We start from the raw sequence: 20,730 nt of genomic DNA on the forward strand, positions 1-20,730 counted from the left end.
GGGTCTTTTCAAATGAGTCAGCTCTTCTCATCAGGTGTTTCAGCTTCAGCATTAGTCTTTCCAATGAATATTCAGGACTGATCTCATCTTGGATGGACTGGTTTGATCTCCTTGCAATCCAAGGGACTCTCAAGAGTCTTCTCCAACACCACAGTTCAAAAGCATCAATTCTCAAGTGCACAGCTTTCTTTATAGTTCAACTCTCATATTCATACATGACTACTGGAAAAACCATAGCTTTGACTAGATGGACCTTTGTTGGCAAAGTATTGTCTCTTCTTTTTAATATGCTGTCTACGTTGGTCATAGCTTTTCTTCCAAGAGTAAGAGTCTTTTAATTTTATGGCTGCAGTCACCATCTGCAGTGATTTTGGAGCCCAAGAAAATAAAGTCTGACACTGTTTCCACTGTTTCTCCATCTATTTTCCATGAAGTGATGGGACCAGATGCCATGATCTTAGTTTTTTGAATGTTGTGTTTCAAGCCAGCTTTTTCACTTTCTTTCTTCACTTTCATCAAGAGGCTCTTCAGTTCCTGTTCAATTTCTGCCATAAGGGTGGTGCCATCTGCATATCTGAGGTTATTGATATTTCATCTGGCAATCTTGATTCCAGCCTGTGTTTCATCCAGCCCGGCATTTCACATAATATACTCTGCATATAAGTTAAATAAGCAGGGTGACAATATACAGCCTTGACGTACTCCTTTCCTGATTTGGAACCAGTCTGTTGTTCCATGTCCAGTTCTAACTGTTGCTTCCTGACCTGCATACAGATTTCTCAGGAGGCAGGTAAGGTGGTCTGGCATTCCCATCTCTTTCAGAATTTTCCACCGTTTGTTGTGATCCACACAGTCAAAGGCTTTGACATAGTCAATAAAGCAGAAGTAGATATATTTTCTGGAACTCTCTTGCTTTTTCTATGATCCACTGGATGTTGGTAATTTGAGCTCTGGTTCCTCTGCCTTTTCTAATCCAGCTTGAACATCTGGAAGTTCTCAGTTCACATACTGTTTTGTTTTTTAATGTGTCTTTTTAAAAAATAATAATTTATTTTTTTTTAAATTGGAGGCTAATTACTTTACAATATTGTAGTGGTTTTTGCCATACATTGACATGAATCAGCCATGGGTGTACACGTGTTCCTCATTCTGAACCCCCACCCACCTTCCTCCCTATCCCATCCCTCAGGGTCATCCCAGTACACTGGCCCTGAGCACCCTGTCTCATGCATAGAACCTGGACTGGCAATCTATTTCACATATGGTAATATACATATTTCAATGTTATTCTCTCAAATCATCCCACCCTCGCCTTCTCCCACAAAGTGCAAAAGTCTGTTTTTTACATCTGTGTCTCTTTTGCTGTCTCGCACATAGGGTCATTGTTACCATCTTTCTAAATTCCATATACATGCATTAATATACTATATTGGTGTTTTTCTTTCTGACTTACTTCACTCTGTATAACAGGCTCCAGTTTCATCCACCTCATTAGAACTGATTCAAATACACTCTTTTTAATAGCTGAGTAATATTCCATTGTATATATGTACCACAGCTTTCTTATCTATTCGTCTGCTGATGGCTATTTAGGTTGCTTCCATGTCCTAGCTATCATAAACAGTGCTGCGATGAACATTGGGGTACACGTCAGTTCATGTAATGTTGAAGCCTGGCTTGGAGAATTTTGAGCATTACTTTACTAGTGTGTGAGATGAGTGCAATTGTGTGGTACTTGAACATTCTTTGGCATTGCCTTTCTTTGGGATTGGAGTGAAAACTGACCTTTTCCAGTCCTGTGGCCACTGCTGAGATTTCCAGATTGGTGGCATATTGGGTGCAGCACTTTCACAGCATCATCTTTTAGGACTTGAAATAGCTCAGCTGGAATTCCATCACCTCCACTAGCTTTGTTTGTAGTGATGCTTCCTAAGGCCCACTTGACTTTGGACTCCAGGATGTCTGGCTCTAGGTGAGTGATCACACCATTGTGGTTATCTGGGTCATGAAGATCATTTTTGTACAGTTCTTCTGTGTATTCTTGCCACCTCTTCTTAATATCTTCTGCTTCTGTTAGGTCCATACTGTTTCTGTCCTTTATTGTGTCCATCTTTGCATGAAATGTTCCCTTGGTATCTCTAATTTTCTTGAAGAGATCTCTAGTCTTTCCCAGTCTATTGTTTTCCTCTATTTCTTTGCATTGATCACTTAGAAAGGCTGTCTTTTCTCTCCTTGCTATTCGTTGGAACTCTGCCTTCAGATGGGTATAACTTTCCTTTTCTGCTTTGCCTTTTGCTTCCCTTCTTTTCTCAGCTATTTGCAAGGCCTCCTCAGACAACCTATTGTGACTAGTACTCCTATGAATATGGATGTGCAAATGTCTCTTTGAGATCCTATTTCAAAAATTTTTGGATATATACCTAGAAGTGGGATTGCTGGATCATATGGTGATTGTATTTTAAATTTCTTGAGGATCTTTACTGTTTTCCATGGGGGTTATTCTATTTTACCATCCCCCCAACAGTACATAAGAGTTTCAATTTCTCCACATTGTTGCCAACACTTGTTATTTCCTTCCTTCCTTCCTTTTTCTCTTCTTTTTCCCCTCTTTCCCTCCCTCCTTCTCTCTCTCTCTCTCTTTCTTCTAATACTAGCTCTCCTAATGGATGTGGGGTGCTATCTTATTGTACTTTTGATTTGCATTTCTCTGATGATTAGTGATGTTAAGCATCTTTTCAAGTGCCTTTCGGCCACTTCTAGGCTCCATGGTTTGGTCTACTTCTTTGTTATTTCTTGATCATTTAGTAACAATACCTGCCACTTATTGAGAATTCATTAATTTTAGATTCTTTGCTAAACCTTGCCTCGTTTAATCCTCACAACAACCTTTGTCTAGATTTACTCTGTCTCTGTAGATGAAGACATTTTTTTCTCAATGACTGTGGTTAATATGTGGTGGAGCTGAGATTTGAATCCAAGTTAAATGAGCCCAAAAGCTATACTCTTAATCGATATATTGTATGTGTTCTTGTTTTATTTTCACATATATGACTACAACTCCTGCATTTAAAACTCTAGCCTGGTTATATACATTACTGCCAGCCAAACATGTCTATATGGATGTCTGACAAACAACTGAAACTGACATACTCAAAACTCAACTCAGCCTCCCCTCACTAAAAAGAACTAAAAAAGGCCTTATCATTCTTCCTATAGTTCCTGCCTCAGTGACTGGTACCAGTTCTACTGAGCCAGACCCCAGACAATGCTCCTAGATGCCTCCCTTCCTCCACGACCTTGACATTCAATCCATCCTTAAGCCCTAGTGTATTTACCTCCTAAGGAAGAAAGAATGAAAACAAAGCATAAAACATTTTTGTGCCTCGGTCCCTGTCTACCTCTACAAGATCCTATTGCAATACTCCCTCTCAAACCTGACCTTACAGAAATATAGAACAGCACACAACCAGCCGGTTTGTGACTCTGTGCCTCTGCCTTGCATGAATATGCCCTGTCTTTGCCTGTCTAATTCTGGGGCCTCAACTGGAATGACCTGTATAATTGGGCTCTCACTCCATGAGTTTTTTAATCCTCTAGGAGCTAAGGCTATGCTGCTTCACATGGTGGTCTTAGGTTCCCCAGCAGTAAGAAAGGGCAAACCCCAAAGTACAACTAGTTTCAAGATTTCAAGATTTTGCTTTCATCATCTCGGCCAAAGCATGTCACACAGTCAAGCCCGTGGTCAATATAGCAGAGGATTAACCATTGTTGGTGATTAATATGACAGTATAGCACTGTCCTCTCTTTGGTACCTGTGATTTGTGTTCCTCCTACGTGCAAAATGTATTTACTTTTCCTAAGACCTCAGATATTTCATCTAATTATAGCCTCAGCTCAATGTCCAGAATTTTGTCATCTACAGTCACACCCAGAGGTAGCTTCTCATAAAACACTTTGCATTCGTTATCTACTGCCACATAACAAGTTACCCCTATACTTCAGATCAGATCAGATCAGTCTCTCAGTCGTGTCCGACTCTTTGCGACCCCATGAATCGCAGCACGCCAGGTCTCCCTGTCCATCACCAACTCCCGGAGTTCACTGAGACTCGTCCATCGAGTCAGTGATGCCATCCAGCCATCTCATCCTCTGTTGTCCCCTTCTCCTCCTGCCCCTAATCCCTCCCAGCATCAGAGTCTTTTCCAATGAGTCAACTCTTCGCATGAGGTGGCCAAAGTACTGGAGTTTCAGCCTCAGCATCAGTCCTTCCAAAGAAATCCCAGGGCTGATCTCCTTCAGAATGGACTGGTTGGATCTCCTTGCAGTCCAAGGGACTCTCAAGAGTCTTCTCCAACACCACAGTTCAAAAGCATCAATTCTTGGGCGCTCAGCCTTCTTCACAGTCCAACACTCACACCCATACATGACCACTGCAAAAACCATAGCCTTGACTAGACGAACCTTTGTTGGCAAAGTAATGTCTTTGCTTTTGAATATGCTATCTAGGTTGGTCATAACTTTCCTTCCAAGGAATGAGCGTCTTTTAATTTCATGGCTGCAGTCACCATCCGTAGTGATTTTGGAGCCCAGAAAAATAAAGTCTGACACTGTTTCCACTGTTTCCCCATCTATTTCCCATGAAGTGGTGGGACCGGATGTCATGATCTTCGTTTTCTGAAGGTTGAGCTTTAAGCCAACTTTTTCACTCTCCTCTTTCACTTTCATCAAGAGGCTTTTGAGTTCCTCTTCACTTTCTGCCATAAGGCTGGTGTCATCTGCATATCTGAGGTTACTGATATTTCTCCCGGCAATCTTGATTCCAGCTTGTGATTCTTCCAGTCCAGCATTTCTCATGATGTACTCTGCATATAAGTTAAATAAACAGGGTGACAATATACAGCCTTGACGAACTCCTTTTCCTATTTGGAACCAGTCTGTTGTTTCATGTCCAGTTCTAACTGTTGCTTCCTGACCTGCATACAAATTTCTAAAGAGGCAGATCAGGTGGTCTGGTATTCCCATCTCTTTCAGAATTTTCCACAGTTTATTGTGATCCACACAGTCCAAGGCTTTGGCTTAGTCAATAAAGCAGAAATAGATGTTTTTCTGGAACTCTCTTGCTTTTTCCATGATGCAACGGATGTTGGCAATTTGATCTCTGGTTCCTCTGCCTTTTCTAAAACCAGCTTGAACATCAGGAAGTTCACGGTTCACATATTGCTGAAGCCTGGCTTGGAGAATTTTCAGCATTACTTTACTAGCGTGTGAGATGAGTGCAATTGTGTGGTAGTTTGAGCATTCTTTGGCATTGCCTTTCTTTGGGATTGGAATGAAAACTGACCTGTTCCAGTCCTGTGGCCACTGCTGAGTTTTCCAAATTTGCTGGCATATTGAGTGCAGCACTTTCACAGCATCATCTTTCAGGGTTTGGAATAGCTCAACTGGAATTCTATCACCTCCACTAGCTTTGTTCGTAGTGATGCTTTCTAAGGCCCACTTGACTTCACATTCCAGGATGTCTGGCTCTAGGTCAGTGATCACACCATCGTGATTATCTGGGTCGTGAAGATCTTTTTTGTACAGTTCTTCTGTGTATTCTTGCCATCTCTTCTTAATATCTTCTGCTTCGGTTAGGTCCATACCGTTTCCGTCCTTTATCGAGCTCATCTTTGCATGAAATGTTCCTTTGGTATCTCTGATTTTCTTGAAGAGATCCCTAGTCTTTCCCATACTGTTATTTTCCTCTATTTCTTTGCATTGATCGCTGAAGAAGGCTTTCTTATCTCTTCTTGCTATTCTTTGGAATTCTGCATTCAGATGTTTATATCTTTCCTTTTCTCCTTTGCTTTTTGCTTCTCTTCTTTTCACAGCTATTTGTAAGGCCTCCCCAGACAGCCATTTTGCTTTTTTGCATTTCCTTTCCATGAGGATGGTCTTGATCCCTATCTCCTGTACAATGTCACAAACCTCATTCCATAGTTCATCAGGCACTCTGTCTATCAGATCTAGGCCCTTAAATCTATTTCTCACTTCCACTGTATAATCATAAGGGATTTGATTTAGGGCATACCTGAATGGTCTAGTGGTTTTCCCTATTTTCTTCAATTTAAGTCTGAATTTGGCAATAAGGAGTTCATGGTCTGAGCCACAGTCAGCTCCTGGTCTTGTTTTTGCTGACTGTATAGAGCTTCTCCATCTTTGGCTGCAAAGAATATAATCAGTCTGGTTTCGGTGTTGGCCATCTGGTGATGTCCATGTGTAGAGTCTTCTCTTGTGTTGTTGGAAGAGGGTGTTTTACCCCTATACTTAGTGGCTTAAAACAATGCAAAATAATTTATTACCTTCTTGGCTTCTCTTTCAGACAGGGCATCAGAGGGTATAGTTTGTCTCTGTTCCATGATGTCTGGGGCTTCAGTTGGAAGACCCTTTCAGTGAAGGCTAGCGTCATCTTAAGGCTCTGTTTACTCACATGTGTGGCTTGTAGCTGTTGGCTAGGAGCCTGTCTGTGGTTGTCAGCTAGAACAGCCACACTAATCTCTTCATATTGACTAGGCTTCCTCACAACACAGCACTGCATTTCCAGGGCAAGGGGAGAGAGAGAGCGAGAGCAAGAGCAAGAGCATGTGAGAGAGGGTGCCAGGCAAAAGCTGTTACCTTTCGTGACCCAGCTTCGGAAGTCATACGGCATCACTTTACCACATTTTATTTGGCTGAGGCAGTTACAAAAGTCCACCCAAGCTCAAAGGCAAGGAACATGGATGCCACCATCTTGAAGAGAGCTGTCAATGTCACATTGTGAGAACAGCATATAGGATAATCTATATATTAACGTGCCCATATTTGGAAAAATGCAATCTGCCACACAAGTTATCTAGTACTGCCCTCCAACCACAATGGTGACATGGGGACAAGATAACTACAGTAAACAGTCCCACTTGAAAAGAGAGGTACAAAGGAGTCATTGACCCATAGCAACCATTGAACCACCTGGATATGTGCTGCCATGTCCCCCTTTTCTTGGAGCAGAGAAATCCTTGACTCAATCCTCATTCTATTCCCTGGGAGTGGCTTCCTAGTTTACTGTTATTCATAGTTCTTATTTCCATCTTCTGGGCTCTTGACATGGCCCCATGGGTCATGCTTTTATTTAAAAAAAAGGCGTATGTTTGCAGCTTAGTGGCTTTCTCAGCCTGCTCCCTCCCTACGCACAGAAAGTCGGGGGCCCAGTTGGAATTTGCAAATGGAGCAATCTCAAGCCTTCTTAGATCTATTTGAAGGGGTTTTGCTAGTTCAGTTCTCTTAAAAATGTGGGTTCGGTATTTGAGTCAGATCTAGTGAGGTGGTGAACCTAGAGCCTGTTATACAGAGTGAAGTAAGTCAGAAGGGGGAAAACAAATATTGTATATTAACACATACGTATGGAATCTAGGAAATGGTACTGATGAACCTATTTGCAGGGCAGGAATAGAGATGCAGACACAGAGAACAGACTTGTGGGCACAGCGGGGGAAGAAGAGGGTGGGATGAATTGAGACAGTAACATGGAAACATACACATTGAAAGTGAAAGTGCAGTTGCTCAGTCATGTCCGATTCTTTGGGACTGCATGGACCCCGTGGTCCAACTCTTTGGGACCACTGCCAGGCTCCTCTGTCCATGGATTTCTCCAGGCCAGAGTACTGGAGTGGGTAGTGGTTCCCTTCTCCAGGGGATCTTCCCAACTCAGGGACTGAACCCAGGTCTCCTGCTTTGCAGCCAGATTCATTACCAGGGAAACCAGGTATCTGAGCTACCAGGGAAACCCTAACGAATACATTACCATGTGAGCACACGCACACACATACTTTTTTAAATTATTATGTTGTAATATATTTGTACAGAACTTATAGTGACTTTTAAAATTTATTTTTAATTGGATAATTGCTTTGCAATGTTGTATTAGTTTCTGCCGTACAACTACGTGAATCAGCCATGAGTATACATATGTTCCCTCCCTCTTCCCGTCCCCCCATCCCACCCCTGTAGGTTGTCACAGAGCACCGGGCTGAGCTCCCTGTGTTATATAGCAACTTCAGCTGGGGGCGCAGTAAGAGGGAGGGAACATACAGAACATTTATAGATTCAAAGGAATAAAGTATGGGGTTCATATGAATCTGAGTCCGTAGAATGCAATTATACCCACAACATTTTTTGAGATGGGCTTCTTTCTACTTTGGATAGCATGTTAAGGGCTGGGGACAATGCCTTTTTTCTTTTTAAATTGAAGTGTAGTTGATTTGCAGTGTTTCATTAGTTTCTGGTGTACAGCGTAGTGATTCAATATGTTTACAGAGTATACTCCATTAAAATTATTATAAAATATTGGCTATATCCCCTGTGCTGTACAATATGTTCTTGTAGATTATTGTATGCATAATACTTTATACCTCTGTATTGCCCCTCTTCTCTTCCCTCTCCCCACTGGTAACCACTAGTTTGTTATCTATATTTGTAAGTCTGTTTCTGTTTTGTTATATTAGTCATTTGTTTTATTTTTTAGATTCTATGTATAAGTGATAACATATGTATTTGTCTTTCTGTATTTGACTTAAGATTCAGTAAGAATTATACCCTCTGGGTCCATCCATGCTGCTGCAAATGGAAAAAATCTCATTCTATTTTTATAACTAATATTCCATTGCATCTTCTTTATCTGTTCATCTGTTGAATGGGCACTTGGATTGCTTCCACATAAGTGCTGCTATGAGCGCTGAAGTGCATGTATCTTACTGAACTAGTATTTTTTATGTATTTATTTTTGGCTCTGCTGGCTTGCTGCTGAAGCTTTTCTCTAGTTGTAGGGGAGGTGGGGGTTACTCTCTAGTCGTGATGTGCAGGCTTCTCATTGTGGTGGCTTTTCTTGTGGAGCATAGGCTCAAGGGGGTGTGGGCTACAGTAGTTGTGTTACGAGGGCTCAATAGTTGTGGCTCCCGGGCTCTAGAGCACGGGCTCAATAGCTGTGGTGCAGGGGCTTAGTTGCCCCGCAGCATGTGGGATCTTCCTGGATCAGGGATTGAACCCTTGTCTCCCGATTGGCAATCAGATTCTTTATCACTGAGCCACCAGGGAAGTCCTGAAACAGTGTTTTTTACTTCACTGGCTATGTGTCCATGAGTGGAATTGCTGGATCACATGGTATTTCTATATTCAGGTTTTTTAAGAACCTCCATACTGTTTTCCATAGTAACTACACCAATTTACATTCCTACCAACAATGTACTAGGGTTCCCTTTTCTCCACATCCTTGTTAACATTGGTCATCTGTAGTCTTTTTTGATGATAACTATTCTGACAGGTGTGAGGGGATATCTCATTGTGCTTTTGAGTCGCATTTCTCTGATGATTAGCTGTGTTGAGCATCTTTTCATTTGCCTGTTGGCCATCTGAATGTCTTCTTTGGGAAAAAGTCTATTCAGTTCTGCCCATTTTTAAATTGGATTTTTTTTATGTTGATTTGATTTTGATTTTGATGTTGATGTATGAGCTGTTTATATATTTTGGATAGTAACCCCTTAACAGTCATATCGTTTGTAAGTATGTTCTCACATTTAGTATATTATCTTTCCATTTTGCTGATGGTTTCCTTTACTGCATAAAGCTTTTAAGTTTAATTAGGTCCCAATTGTTTATTTTTGCTTTTGTTTCTTTTCTCTTAGGAGACAGATCCAAAAAACCTACAGGTATGATTTATGTCAGTGTTCTGCCTATATACAATGCTTTTTTTTCTATTTGAAAAGGTTTCTTAAGCACCAACTTATATCTTTCTGGGGTCTTCACAAAGGATCTTACGTTACACTCTTAATCTTTGCTGGCTCGGAAAACTAGAAATGCAAAAGTTTTATTTTCTGACCCAGAAAATCCTGGCTCTTCTATATTTCCTCTAAAATTCCATTTGCAAATGCTGCTCGGCTCACCTCTCTCTTTGTGTACATTATCACATGCGGCTAGATGTTAAATGGCACTATCAGCATTCTGCTTGACTGGACGTTCTCCTTAGGTAGATACACAAGTTCATTAGGTACATATTTTCCATCTTCTGTTTACTGCAGATGACAGTTTTGCCAATTGTTTTTTTACCTATATGACATGAGATGTCATTTTCCAACCTTCTATTATAGTTTCCTCACTACTCTTAGAGATTCTACTTTGTTCACCCATTTCCCAACCTTTACTAACATTTTCCTAGCTGTTTTTCTAGCCTCTCCCCACAACTCAGTCCCAAAGTTAATACACCTGTTTTAGCTTTTTCCTTTCTTCTTCTTCTTCTTTTCTTTTTTGCAAAAGCACATTATTTTTAAGTACCAATTTCAGTGGTCTAAGATGGCTCTACTCGTGTATCTGGGGCCTTGGCTCTGAAGGTTGAAATAGCTGGACTGTCTTGGCCCTTCTCTGCACATGCCCTCTATTCTCTCTCAGGATTCAGTCAGGGGAGTGGCAGGGCCACTATATGTATTATGAAATAACATTGGACCTTACACAACTTTCAAAGAGTTGGGGAGAAAGAAGATCTGAGAAACTGTCACGAAGCATCTATGCTGAAGTGCTGGCTAGAGTGGACAAATAGGAGATTACAGGGCCATCTGAGAAGCTAAGCGTGTTTAGTCAGTGAAGTGAAACAGTGAAGGGGGAATTAGTGGAGACAGGAAAGCTGGGGCCTCATTATTACTCTTTTTGTGGCTTCACAGCTAAAAATATGTTGGGGGTCCTGGTTAACAAACAAAAGCCTGGTGGAACCTAAAAATAAATCAAGATGGAATCCTAAAATCATGTGCAGGTAACCCAAAGAAAGGCAAAAAAAAAAAAAAAAAGAGAAAGAAATGAAGTAACAAGAAACAGAGCCTTAAAATACATGAAGCAGAAACTGATAACACAGGAGAAAAGCAATAGATAGATTATTCCCTGGTGGCTCAGTGGTAAAGAATATGCTTTCCAATGCAAGAGATGCAGGTTCAATCCCTGGGTCAGGAAGATCCCCTGGAGAAGGAAATGGCAACTCACTCCAGTATTTTTGCCTGGGCAATCCCATGGACAGAGGATCCTGGCAGGTTACAGTCCATGGAGTCGCAAAATAGTCAGACACGACTGAGTGACTAAACAACAACAACAACGTGGAAATAGCTCAACACTCCTGTCTCAGTAACTGATGATCAAATAGACAGAAAACCAGTAAAGGACCTCGGAGACCTGAACTGAACTGTCAACAAGCACATCCCAAGTGACATTTATACCACACTTCACCCAAGAACCCCAAACACACATTCTTTTCAAGTGCCAAGACAGACAGGACATATTCTGGGCCATAAAACAAGTCTTAAGTTCAAAAGCATTTAAATGATGAAAGTATAGTCTTTGATAATGTTTTTGGTTAAATTGTATTCTCCCAAGACATATATTGTAGTCATACCTTAGAATGTGACAGAATTTGGAAATAGGATCATTGCAGATGTAATTAGTTAAGATGAGGTCATCCTGGAGTCCGGTGCCCTTAATCAAATATGACTGGTGTCCCTCTAAGGAGACACATGAAGGTAGAATGCCATGTGACAACAGAGGCTGAGACTGAAGTGCTGCAGCTGCAAACCAAGGAATGGCAAGGATTAGTAGCAATCACCAGGAGCTAGGAGGAAGAAAGGAAGCATTTTCCCCTACAAGTTTACAAGGAGCATGGCCCTGCTGGCACCTTGATTTCAGGCTTCAAGCCTCCAGAACTGTGATATGATAAATTTCTGTTGTTTTAAACCACCCAGTTTTGGGTACATTGTTATGGCAGCCCTGGGGACCTAATACAGACCAATTACATACTTTCTTGAAATAAAAAATAGAAAAATCTCAGCAAAGAAATAGAAGCTTAAAAAAGGACTAAGTGGAAATTATAGTACTGACTGAAAAATATGATAACAGGAAATTAAAAAAACCCCACTCATTGGATGGGCTCAATAGCAGAGTAAAAAAGACAAAGGATAAACTCAGTGAGTTTAAAGAGAGATTAATAGAATTCGCCCAATCTGAACCATAGAGAGAAAAGAAATTAGAAGACTTAGAACTTCAGAAAGGAAAGAAGAACATCAAAATGGGTAAAAATAGGGATAAGAATAATGGACTATCTTATTTTTGTGTGTGTTTCTTAAATCATATTTTATGGTTAAAGCAAAAATTGTAACACCATCTGATGTGGTGTTTGTATATGTAAAGGAAATATTTAAGACAATTATATTTTAAAAATGGGCAGTGTAAAGGGATATAAATGGAAGTAAGTTTCCTATGTGTCACTCAAAGTAGACTTTGGTAAGTTACCTATGTATATTGCAGTTCCTAGAGCAATCATTAAAAACATTATTCAAAATGCCTTTAAAAACATGATACATGAATCAAGATGGATTCCTGAAATTTTTCAAGTAACCCACAAGAAGGCAATAAAAGAGTAACGAGAAACAGAGGAAACAAACAGAAAACAAATAAAAAATAGCAGACTTAAAACCTAACCTAGCAATGATTACCTTAAATGTAAATAATCTAAACACAGTCATTAGTGGAAAAAACAGTCTCCTCAATAGGTGGTGTTAAGAAAACCAGACAGCTGTAAAAAATGAAACTAGACCACTGTCTACATCATTACACAAAAATAAACCCAAAATGAATTAAAGATTTAAATGTAACACCTGAAACCATAAAATTCTTAGAGAAAAACACAGGCAGTATAGTATGCCCTTTGACACTGGTCTTAGCAATATTTCTTTGGAAATGTCTCGTCAGGCAAGGGAAATAAAAAGCAAAAATAAACAAATGGATTACATTTTAAAAATCTTTTTCATAGTGAAGCAAACCATCAGCAAAATGAATAGGCAACCTCTTGAATGGGGGAAGATATTTGCAAGTGAAATACCTGATAAGAGGTTAATATCCAAAATATGTAAAGAATCACACAACTAAATATTTTAAAAATCCAGTCATATTAAAAAAATGGGCAGAGGACCTGAATACACATTTTCCTAAGAAAGACAGAGAGCCAAAAGACACACGAAAAGATGCTCAACATCGGTAATCGTCAAGGAAATGCAAATCAAAACCACAATGAGTTATCATTTCACACCCGTCAGAGTGACTGTCACCACGATAACAAGATCAAGTGTTCAAGAGGGTGTGCAGAAAAGGAGACCTTCATGCACTGTTGGAGGAAATGTAAAATTGGTACAGCCACTATGAAAAACAATTAGGAGGTTTCCTCAGAACATTAAAACTGGAACTACCATGTGTGTGTGCTAAGTTTCAGTCATGTCCGACTCTTTGCGACCCCATGGACTGGAGCCCACCAGGCTCCTCTGTCCATGGAGATTCTCCAGGGAAGAATTCTGGAGTGGTTGCCATGCCCTCCCCCAGGCGATCTTCCCAACCCAGGGCTCGAATCCAGGTCTCCCGCATTGCAGGTGAATTCTTTACTGTCTGAGCTACCAGGGAAGCCCATAATGGAATATTACTCAACCATAAAAAAAGAATGAAATCTTGCCATCTGTGACAATATGCATGGACCTAGAAGGTGTTATGCAAATTGAAATGTTAGAGAAAGCTAAATACTGTGTGATATATATATACTGTGAAACCTATAAAATGAAACAAATGAACAAATGAAACAAAACAGAAACAGACTCATAGATAGCAGAGAACAAACCAGTGGTCTCCTGAGGGGAGGGGAGTAGGAGGTTGGGTGAAATAGGTTAATGGGATTAAGAGGCACAAACTTCCAATCGTGAAATAATCACAGGGATGTAATATACAGCACAATAATATCGCAATAACTTGGTATGCTGAGAGATGGTTACTAGAATTATTGTGGTAATCAATTTTTACTGTATATAATGTTGAATCACTATGTGGTACACCTGAAACTAATATATCAACTATACTTTAGTAAAAAAAGAAAACTAAAAAAAAAAAACCCAAACCTATTAAAAGACAGAGATTAGCAGAGTGGATTAAAAATATTCTCCAACTATGTATGTCTATAAGAGATGCACTCACTTCATATATAATGACATACATAAGTTGAATGTAATATAATGGAACAAAGTATTCAAAGCAAATATTAATTTTAAAAGAAAGCAAGACCAACCATATTTATATCAGATGTAGTAGACTTTACTTGGTAGACACAAAGAGGCACATTACATAATGCTAAAAGGATCAATCCACCAGGAAACCAAATGATTCTAAAATATACATGCACCAAAACACAGAGCCTCTAAACACATGAAACAAAAATGATATAGAGAATGTAAAATATGACAAATCCACGGTTATAATGTGGGACTTACTAAATGCCCATCAACAGGAGATTCAGTAAATAAAAATTACGCTACACTCATGCTTATGCAGTAACTTAAGTGAAAGACTTGGAGCTATGTATTAACAACGTGTACTTTAAAAACATAATATTGAGCAAAACCCAGTAAGCTGCAGAATGATATAATTTATTTGAAGTTTGAATCATGTTTATGGGTAACCGTTTATGTAGTAGTAGCAGTATAAAATCCTGCATGAAAGAGAAAAACATTTAGGATAGTAGTACCCCTGTGGGGAAAGGGAGGTGAATGAGACCATGAAAGAATATGAAAGAGACTTTGACTTCATATTTCATATTTTATTTCTTAAAACCAAGTCTGACTCTTCTTTTACCCCTTCCTTTCCTTCGCTTCCCATCTCTTCTATAAAAATTTAGTCCTAAAGTCAATAGATGGGACAGAGCAAGATAGCTGTCCAAGCAGAGGAGTGGTGCTGGGTCGGGCTGCTCAGTTGTGGTAAGGGGGAAAACCATAGATGAAGGCAGCCTGGGGTGGAGTCAGAGCCTGAGAAGGATGTTTTTCTAGGGGGTTGATATGGAGAAGGAAATGGCAACCCACTCCAGTATTCTTGCCTAGAAAATCCCATAGATGGAGGAGCCTGGCGGGCTACAGTCCACGGGGTCAAAAAGAGTTGGACATGACTGAGCGACTTCACTTTCTTTCTTTGATTCGGTGTAAAGAATCAGAATCCAGGAGGAGAGAGGAAGGCATTACATTGATGAGCAGTTTATGAGCAGCTCAGTGTGGAGTGTCAGAGCCCAAGCCGGTCAATGAGGGTATTTTCACGGAAGGGTGGTCTAGCATGGGGATTCAGAGCGTGAGTAGGATGGAGGATTAGCAATGTGTGGGACAGCTAGGAGTATCAGAGTCTGTATTAGTTTTCTTGGGCTGCTGTAACAAAGCATCACAAACTGGACGGTTGAAAACTACAGAAATTTGCTGTCTCAGAGTCTTGGGGGCTACAAGCCTAAAAGCTTGGTGTTCGTGGGGCCATGGTCCCACAGTTCAGTTCAGTTCAGTCGCTCAGTTGTGTCCGACTCTTTGCGACCCCATGAATCACAGCACGCCAGGCCTCCCTGTCCATCACCAACTCCCAGAGTCACTCAAACTCACGTCCGTTGAGTTGGTGATGCCATCCAGCCATCTCATCCTCTGTCGTCCCCTTCTCCTCCTGCCCCCAATCCCTCCCAGCACCAGAGTCTTTTCCAATGAGTCAAATCTTCACATGAGGTGGCCAAAGTACTAGAGTTTCAGCTTTAGCATCATTCCTTCCAAAGAAATCCCAGGGCTGATCTCCTTCTGAATGGACTGGTTGGATCTCCTTGCAGTCCAAGGGATTCTCAAGAGTCCTCTCCAACACCACAGTTCAAAAGCATCAATTCTTTGGTGCTCAGCTTTCTTCACAGTCCAACTCATATCCATACATGACCACAGGAAAAACCATAGCCTTGACTAGATGGACCTTTTTGGGCAAAGTAATGTCTCTGCTTTTGAATATGCTATCTAGGTTGGTCATAACTTTCCTTCCAAGGAGTAAGCGTCTTTTAATTTCATGGCTGCAATCACCATCTGCAGTGATTTTGGCACCCCCCAAAATAAAGTCTGACACTGTTTCCACTGTTTCCCCATCTATTTCCCATGAAGTGATGCCAAAACTAAGACCAGATGCCATGATCTTCGTTTTCTGAATGTTGAGCTTTAAGCCAACTTTTTCACTCTCCTCTTTCACTTTCATCAAGAGGCTTTTTAGTTCCTCTTCACTTTCTGCCATAAGGGTGGTGTCATCTGCATATCTGAGGTTGTTGATATTTCTCCCGGCAATCTTGATTCCAGCTTGTGATTCTTCCAGCCCAGCATTTCTCATGATGTACTCTGCATATAAGTTAAATAAGCAGGATGACAGTATACAGCTTTGACGTACTCCTTTTCCTATTTGGAGCCAATCTGTTGTTCCATGTCCAGTTCTAACTGTTGCTTTCTGACCTGCATATAGGTTTCTCAAGAGGCAGGTCAGGTGGTCTGGTATTCCCATCTCTTTCAGAATTTTCCTCAGTTTATTGTGATCCCCACAGTCAAAGGCTTTGGCATAGTCAATAAAGCAGAAATAGTTGTTTTTCTGGAACTCTCTCGCTTTTTTGATGATCCAGAGGATGTTGACAATTTGATCTCTGGTTCCTCTGCCTTTTCTAAAACCAGCTTGAACATCTGGAAGTTCACAGTTCACGTATTGCTGAAGCCTGGCTTTGAGAATTTTGAGCATTACTTTACTAGTGTGTGAGGCGAGTGCAATTGTGCAGTAGTTTGAGCATTCTTTGGCATTGCCTTTATTAGGAATGGGAATGAAAACTGACCTTTTCCAGTCCTGTGGCCACTGCTGAGTTTTCCAAATTTGCTGGCATATTGAGCGCAGCACTTTCACAGCATCATCTTTGAGGATTTGAAATAGCTCAACTGGAATTCCATCACCTCCTCTAGCTTTGTTCATAGTGGGCTTTCTAAGGCCCACTTGACTTCACATTCCAGGATGTCTGGCTCTAGGTCAGTGATCACACCATCGTGATTATCTGGGTCATGAAGATCTTTTTTGTATAGTTCTTCTGTGTATTCTTGCCATCTCTTCTTAATATCTTCTGCTTCTGTTAAGTCCATACCATTTCTGTCCTTTACCGAGCCCATCTTCGCATGAAATGTCCCCTTGGTGTCTCTAATTTTCTTGAAGAGATCTCTAGTCTTTCCCATTCTGTTGTTATTTTAACTAATTATATCTGGAATGACTCTATTTCCACATAAGGTCACATCCTGAGACACTGGGGGTGAAGACTTCAATATATCCTTTCCTGGGGACACAATCCAACCGATAACAATCTGCCCTTTGCCTCCCCCCCAAAACTCATGTCTTCTCCACGTGAAAAATGCATTCATCACATTCTAATCGCCCCCCAAGTCTTAACGCATTTTAGGATCAACTCAAGTCCAAAATCACATCTAAATATCATCTAAATGAGGTATGGGTCGATCCTGGGGTAAAGTTTCTCTCCAGCTGTGAATCTGTGAAACCTAGAAAACAGTTACCTGCTTTCAAGATATAACAGTGGGACAGGCATAGGACAAACATTTCCATTCCAAAACAGGGAAACTGGAAGGAAAAAAAGCTGTCGCTGCTTTAAAACAGTTTGTAACACAACAGGGCAAATCCCATTAGGAATAACGGGTTTAGAATAATTCTCTGTGGCTCTATCCACTGGCCCACCTCAGCTCTAGGTGGCAGCCCACCATCTGGAAAGAAGAGGTGGCCAGGCCCCCTGGCTCTCGGTGGTGTCCCCAAGCCCTGCGTGGAGGTTCTGCCCCTCAGACCCGAGCAGCTATGCTGCCCTCTGCTGCTGAGGACTTAGCCCCGCCCTCTGTAACCGGGAGGAAGCCCTGCCCTCAGGAAAGGAGGAAGTCTGAACCTTGAGCCCTGTGCAGATCTCCAACCGCTGGACCCAGGAGAGAGCCCCACTCTCTGGAACCCAGAACATGGATAGTCCCCGGTGGCCACCTGCCTCCATCATGGGCAGGAGGCCTGCCCTCTGCAACCAAAGGAGCAGCTCTGCCTTCAGAGAAACAGGAGGCAGCCTGGCCCTCTGCACCCTGGGTGGTAACTTTGTCCTCTGATCTTTGTGCAGTGACCCCACTGTCTGATCTCTGGGCAGTGACACATCCTCTGATCTTTAGACAGAGATCCCACAATATCAGTCACTGGACAGTGACCCCACCCTCTGATCATTAGGCAGTGACCTCGCCCTCTGTTCTCTTTGGAGTGACCACACTCTCAGGCCCGGACTGTGGCCTCACCTTTTGATCTCTGGGCAGTGACCCTACCCTCTGATCTTTGGTCAGTGACTACCCTCTCAGGCCTGGGCAGTGACCCCAACTCTGATTATTGGGCGGTGGCACCACACTTCAGGTCTGGGGAGTGATACTACCCTGTTATCTCTGGACAGTGACCTCACCTTCTGGTATCTGGGCAGTGACCTCGCCCTCTTTTCTCTTTGGAGTGACCACACTCTCAGGCCTGGACTGTGGCCTCACCCTTTGATCTCTGGGCAATGACCCCACCCTCTGATCTGTGTATAGTGACCCTGCCCTCTCAGGCCTGGACAGTGACCATACCCTCTGATCTCTGGGCACTGACCCCACCCTCTGATGTCTGGACAGTGACCACATCCTTTCAGGCCTGGATCAGCCCCACTACAGAGTTCAGGAGTGACCCGAACTCTCAGGCTTGGACCGTGAACCCACTCTCTGATCTGTGTGCAGTAACCCCACCTTCTCAGGCCTGCCCAGTGACCTCACCCTCTCTCTCTCTGGTTAGTTACACCTCCCCTTTGGCCTGGAGCCTGACCACACCCTCTGATCTTTGGGAATTGACCTTTCCCTCTCATATCAAGGTGCTGACCTTCCCCACCCTCTGATCTCAGGGCAATGACCTCACCCTCTGATCTCTGTGCACTGACTTCACTCTGATCTCTGGGCAGAGATCCCACCCTCTGATCTCTGGGTATTGACATTACCATCTGATCTCCGGGTAGTGACTCCACCATCTCAGGCCTGGACAATGACTCCACCTACTCAGGCCAGGGCAGCGACCCCATCTCTGATCTCTCATTAGTGACCGCACCCTCTCAGGACAGGAGAATGACCATACCCTTTGATCACTGGACATCCCACCTTCTGATCTCTGGGCAGTGACCCTACACCCTGATCTCTGGTCAGTGATCCCACCCTCTAATCTCTGGACAGTGACGACCCTCTGATCTCTGGGCAGAGATCCCACCCTCTGATCTCTAGACAGTGACCCTACCCTCTCAGGCCTGCACTGTGTCCTCACCCTCTGATGTTTTAGCAGTGATTCCCATAATCTCAGGACTAGACAGTCACCCCACCCTTTGATCTCTGGGCAGAGACTGATTTCTGGGCAGTGACCCCTCCCTCTAGACCTGCAGAGTGACCCCACTCTCTGATCTCTGGACAGTGACCCCACCCTCTCAGGCCTGTGCAGTGACCACACCCTCTGACTTCTGGGTAGTAATCCCACCCTCTGGACTCTGGGCAGTGACCTTATACTCTGATCTCTCGTCAATGACCCTACTCTGTTATCTCTGGGCAGTGACCCTACCTGCTGATCTCTGGGCACTGATCCTACCCTCTGATCTGTGAACAGTGACATCACCTTCTGATCTCTGGACAGTGACTGTACCCTCTGATCTCTGGGCAGATCCCACCTCTGACCTCTCGGCAGTGAACCCATGCTCTGATTTCTGAGTACTGACATCACCCTCTGATCTCTGGGCAGTGACCTCACTCTCTGATCTCTGGACAGTGACCCTCCCTCTGATCTCTAGGGTAAGATCACACCCTCTGATCTCAGGGCAGTAACCCAACCCTCTCAGGTCTGTGCAATGACCTCAGATTCTGACTTTGGTTAGCAACCCTCGCACTGCCTGCCTGGAGAGTGACCACACCCTCTAATATCAAGGCACTGACCCCACGCTCTGATCTCTGGGCAATGACCCCACCCTCTGATCTCTGGATATTGACATCACCGACTGATCTCCAGGTAGTGACTCCACCATCTCAGGCCTGGACAATGACCCCACCTACTCAGGCCAGGGCAGTGACCCCATCTCTGATCTCTCATTAGTGACTGCACCCTCTCAGGGCTAGAGAGTGAACATATCCTCTGATCACTGGACAGTGACCCCACCTTCTGATCTCTGGGCAGTGACCCTACCCTCTGATCTCTGGTCAGTAATCCCACCCTCTAATCTCTGGACAGTGACGACTCTCTGGTCTCTGGGCAGAGATCCCACCCCCTGATCTCTAGACAGTGACCCCACCCTCTCAGGCCTGGACAGTGTCCTCACCCTCTGATGTTTCAGCAGTGATCCCATACTCTCAGGACTAGACCGTGACCCCACCCTCTGATCTTTGGGCAGACAGCTCATCCTCTGATCTCTGTGCAGTGACCTCACCTTCTCATCTATCTCTGATGTCTCGGCAGTAACTCCACCCTCTCATGCCTGGGCAGTGACCTCACGCTCTGTTCTCTGCGGAGTGACCTCACACTGTCCGGCCTGATCTGTGACCTCACCATCTGATCTCTGGGCAGACACCTCACACTCTCATCTCTGGACAGTGACCCCACACTCTGATCTCTGAACAGTAACCCAAGCCTCTGATCTCTGGGCACAGATCCTACCCTCTGATATATGGACAGTGGCCCCACCCTCTCAGGCCTGGCCAGGGACCCGACCCTCTCAGGCCACGACAGTGACCCCATGTCTGATCTCTGGGGAGTAACCCCACCCTCTCA

General features: G+C 42.9%; 1 protein-coding gene across 10 annotated transcripts in view; it reads right to left on the reverse strand.

Annotated features, from left to right (window-relative positions):
• The window catches only part of LOC147341532 (fibrous sheath-interacting protein 2-like), a 142,051-nt gene that overhangs the window by 71,998 nt on the left and 49,323 nt on the right, over window positions 1-20,730 (reverse strand). For 2 of the 10 annotated variants that reach the window (XM_086389770.1, XM_086389764.1), the window contains exon 1: window positions 11,444-11,612. The exons of 6 other annotated variants lie outside the window; for them this stretch is intronic. The gene's annotated coding sequence lies outside the window, so the exon portion shown is untranslated. Of the gene's footprint in view, window positions 1-11,443; window positions 11,613-20,730 lie in introns of those variants that run through there. 2 more of the 10 variants (XM_086389769.1, XM_086389763.1) reach the window with 1 other exon arrangement.

This window comes from Bos grunniens, chromosome X, assembly GCF_055505025.1.
Source record: "Bos grunniens cultivar Pamir isolate PY7600 chromosome X, Bosgru_T2T1.0, whole genome shotgun sequence".
NCBI classification, from domain to species: Eukaryota; Metazoa; Chordata; class Mammalia; order Artiodactyla; family Bovidae; genus Bos; species Bos grunniens.